The sequence below is a fragment of the Arachis ipaensis genome, chromosome B10 (genome assembly GCF_059453495.1).
Source record: "Arachis ipaensis isolate K30076 ecotype BB chromosome B10, ASM5945349v1, whole genome shotgun sequence".
Classification (NCBI taxonomy): domain Eukaryota; kingdom Viridiplantae; phylum Streptophyta; class Magnoliopsida; order Fabales; family Fabaceae; genus Arachis; species Arachis ipaensis.
Genome location: NC_142435.1, coordinates 95,371,562 through 95,376,071, shown reverse-complemented (window position 1 = coordinate 95,376,071; position 4,510 = coordinate 95,371,562).

Below are 4,510 nucleotides of genomic sequence, written 5' to 3'. Positions count from 1 at the left end.
TCAAATGCTTCTGGTGCTTATGTATCAAGTGGTAATACTTGAAAACAAAACATTTAGAGTCGTAGTTTTGTTATCAACTCATGGTGCAAAGCACCCAAAAGGAGAAGCTAATAAGAAAATGAAAAGCTTGTTTTAAGGAAGAAATATAAGGAAAAGATTTCATAAATTGAGCTAGAAAGAAGCATCACTCATTTACATTTCTTTTGTGATTGTAGCTTGCATTGAAAACTAGCTAACCATGAATAATTGAGTTGCTATTCTTCTTACCTTGGGTTGTCAATCTTTATTGCATGATTCTTTTCTTGCTTGAGGACAAGCAAGGTTTAAGTTTGGTGTTGTGATGACATGTCACCATGTCATGTTTTTCTATGCTTATTCATACAAGAAATTGATAATTAGTGCTTAAATATTGCATTCTTTTGTGCTTCAATGGTATATTTCCTTGATCTTTTGATTTTATAAATTTTATAGGAAATAAGGAGAAAAAGAAGCAAAAAAAGCACAAAATGAGCTAAAAAGAAGAAAAGAGGAATTTTGGGCACACTTTGAATTTGAAGCACACTTTGGAGCCTTAGGCCACGCTTTTAAAAGTGTGGCCCACGACCAAATCAAGGAAGCTTCACAATCAGCACTCACAAAGCTCAGTTCACTAAGTGAACTTAGCTTTATCGTGAAAAATTCAGCATGGAAGCAAGAATTTTTGCTAAGTTAAACTTGGGCGTTCACAACATGACCATGCCTCCTTCAAAGGGCCATAACTTGAGCTACAGAAGTCCAATTGATGTGCTTTCAGTTGTGTTGGAAATCTGATATTTAGAGCTTTCCAACGATATATGATAGTCCATATTTAGCATAAAATTGAGGCACAAGTGAGAGACATCTTTAAGGGCTAAAAACAAGCAAAAATAGACCAAAGTGGCCTCACCAAGATTCGAAGGGGGAGACACAAGGAAAATACAAAGCGCAACATAGCAAAAGGGGAGCAGCCAGATTCGAATTTGGAGCTTCTCATATCAAAAGCAAGGAGCACTACACTTCCTACAAGGAAAATTGGCCGAAATGCTTCCTCCAGGGTTCGAACTTGAAGCACTACACAAGAAAAAAGGGAAACTCAGTTCACTTTTCTAACTGAGCGCTACTTTCCCCACACTCTTCACATTTTGGCACGCCAAGTAGCTTGTCATGCGCACAACTTGGCACACCAAGTGCAAATAGAGAGCTTAGTTTGGTATTTGAACTGAGCCGTGCCCTGGGAGTGTCACCCATGGGCCAAAATTCAACCAAAATTCCATTTAAATTAAATTCTTCACCAAATTGAATCAAGGCCAACCAAACCCATCTCTCTTCAAATCCAAAGCAAGCAAAGCCCACATCATCACTCAAAGGCACAAGAACAAGCTAGAATTAGAATTTTTATTTAATTTGTTTTTTATTTCAATTTCATTTTATTTTCATTTTGTAAAAAGCCTATATAAAGGCAAGCTCTACTAGAGAGCAACAGAGGTTAGCTCCATTAGAGAGCATAGAGGCTGGCTCCATTAGAGAACTCTCCCTTCTCTTTGCTCTTACTTCTAAAATTCTACTTTCTGTTTCTGAATTTTGGATTGAAATTTGAAAGAATTCTGTTTCAAATCTTGATTTGAAATCTCTTTGTTCTTTTTCTACAAAATCTTAGTGAATTGAAAATTTAATCTGAGTTTCCTTTACTGCTTTCATCTTCTTCTCTTTTGCAAATTGTTCTCTGTCAGATCAAGAAAAGAATTGAGATCTAGACTTGTTATCTAGTCTCATCCAACCCCTGAGATCTTCAATTTTATTTTGCAATTAAGCTGAGTTTCATTTCTACTTTGCTTCTTCAAGCAACTTTCCACTTCTGTTAAGATCTGCTGCAACTTATTTCATATTCTAGCTCTCTGATTGATTGCACTTTACACTTTCCTGTTGAATTTTAATTCTCAGCACCCACCTCAATTTACTTTCAAGCCATTTAATTCTTCTACTACGTTTACTTTTCTGCAATTTCCTTTCCTGCATTCTGCACTTTCACATTTCTGTTCACATTGAGCTTGATTTAATTTCCTACACATTTACATTTTCTAAAATTTAGATTTCCAGTTGCTTGATCTATTGCTTCCTTTAATTTCCAGCACCCAACCCCCTTTACTTTTAATGCAATTTATATTTCTTGCAATTTAAGTTTAATCTATTTTACTTTCTTGTTCTTTAAGTTACTTGTAATTTTACTTTCTGCATCTTTTAAATTCCTTGCAATTTACTTTCTACTGATCAACTTCACACAATTCACTCAATGTTAGCTTGACTAAACTAATCACCCACTAAAGTTGCTTGATCCGTCAATCCCTGTGGGATCGACCTCACTCTAAGTGAGTTTTACTACTTGATGCGACCCGGTACACTTGCCGGTTAGGTTTGTGTGCTTGGAAAATTGTTTTCCAAAATATCCATCATGAGCTTCAGATTCCCATGGTTCTTCATTAGGGAACTCCTTGGAGGCCAGTGGACGTCCATTGAGGTCTTTCTCAGTAGAGATCTCTGCCTCTTCCTCCTCTCCAGATTCGGCCGTGTAGGGTATGTTGATGGCCTTGCACTCTCCTTTTGGATTCTCTTCTGTATTGCTTGGAAGAGTACTAGGAGGGAGTTCAGTAACTTTCTTGCTCAGCTTACCCACTTGTGCCTCCAAATTTCTAATGGAGGACCTTGTTTCAGTCATGAAACTTTGAGTGGTTTTAATTAGATCAAAGACTATAGTTGCTAAGTCAGAGTGGCTCTGCTTAGAACTATCTATCTGTTGCTGAGAAGATGATGGAAAAGGTGTGCCATTGCTAAACCTATTTCTTCCACCATTATTGTTGTTGAAGCCTTGTTGAGGCCTCTGTTGATCCTTCCATGAGAGGTTTGGATGATTTCTCCATGAAGGATTATAGGTGTTTCCATAAGGTTCTTGATGCACGGAAAACTTGTCTCACAACAAATTCCCTTCGGCAAGTGTACCGAATTTGTCGTCAAGTAAAAACTCACAATAGAGTGAGGTCGAATCCCACAAGGATTGATTGATCAAGCAACTTTAATTAGAGGATTGTTCTAGTTGAGCGAATCCAGAATTTGAGTTGAGAATTGCAGAAAATAAAATGGCGGGAAGGTAATTGACAGGAAAGTAAATGCTAGAATTATAGATCTGAAAGTAAATGACGGAAGGTAAATTGCAGAATTGTAAATGGGAATGGGGGAATTGCTCATTAAAGTAAATAATAGAAATTAAAGAGAATGGGTAAGATCAGAAATGGGGAGTTCATTGGGCTTAGGAGATGTTGCATTCTCCGGATCAATTTCATTTATATCTCTTCCTCAATCAATGCACTCATTGATCTCCTTGGCAATCTTAAGTGATTGAATTACAATTTCTTGTAATTCAATCTCTCAAATCTTGATCAATAGCCAATTTCTTGGTCAATTTCTCATGAGAAGAGATGAAGTATGGTCACTGATTATACCACATGCATTTTCCAAATCAAGTGTTGAGAGGGTTATAGTCACATATCCATCCAAACCCAATTTGGTCTAGCATGAGAAAGCATTTCTAGCTTGATCTCTTCATTCCTCTTTCAAGGTTTAGAAGAGATCCAAGTATGAATAGCTTCTTTTTCAAGATAACTACTCAATTGGATGAAGATCGAAAGCTTTCAAGTAAAATCAAGAGAAAAGATAGAAGAAGAATAATGAAAACTAGTATTGATCCATCAAATTACAACAGAGCTCCCTAACCCAATGACAGGGGTTTAGTTGTTCATAGCTCTGGAAAATGAAAACAAAAATGGAGAATACATGATGAAAACTTAGAAGTGCAGAGAAAGTAAATACAGAGAGTAGTTCTATGCTAAGAGTCTCCCTATAATTTCCAACTCCCAAAATATTTCAAAGATACTCCTACATATACTACTCTTCTGTTCTTCTAGTTGATTCTTTAAGTCTTGGGCCTTTGGATCTTGAGTTGGAAGCAGTTCTCTTCTTCATTGGGCTTAGCTTTTACTTGCAGAGAGAAAGTATGAAGTGGGCAGGGGCTTTGGCTCAGGAAGTTAGTGGTGTTAACATTCAGTGAAAATATGGGTTCGAGAACGTTAGTGACAATCACCTTTTTTACTAACGTTCCTCACCAAAGTTAAAGGCCACGTTAACCGCAACGTTAGTGGCACAAACGTTGCCACTAACGTTTCCACTATGTCCTTTGCACACGTTATTGGGACTCAACTTTCCCAATAACGTTGAGAAGCCTCCCCCTTCCCTACGTTAGAGCCCACGTTAACTTAGATAATGTGGCTCTTTTAACGTAGGCTTGCCATCCTTCGAGAACGTTAGTGACACTTACCATTGTCACTAACGTTCCAAATTGCCCCTATTTTCCACGTTAGAGTCCACGTTAACTAGGTTAACATGGCTTCTAACGTGGCCTTGCTAGCCATCTCCAACGTTAGTGACAAAGTTGAGTGTCACT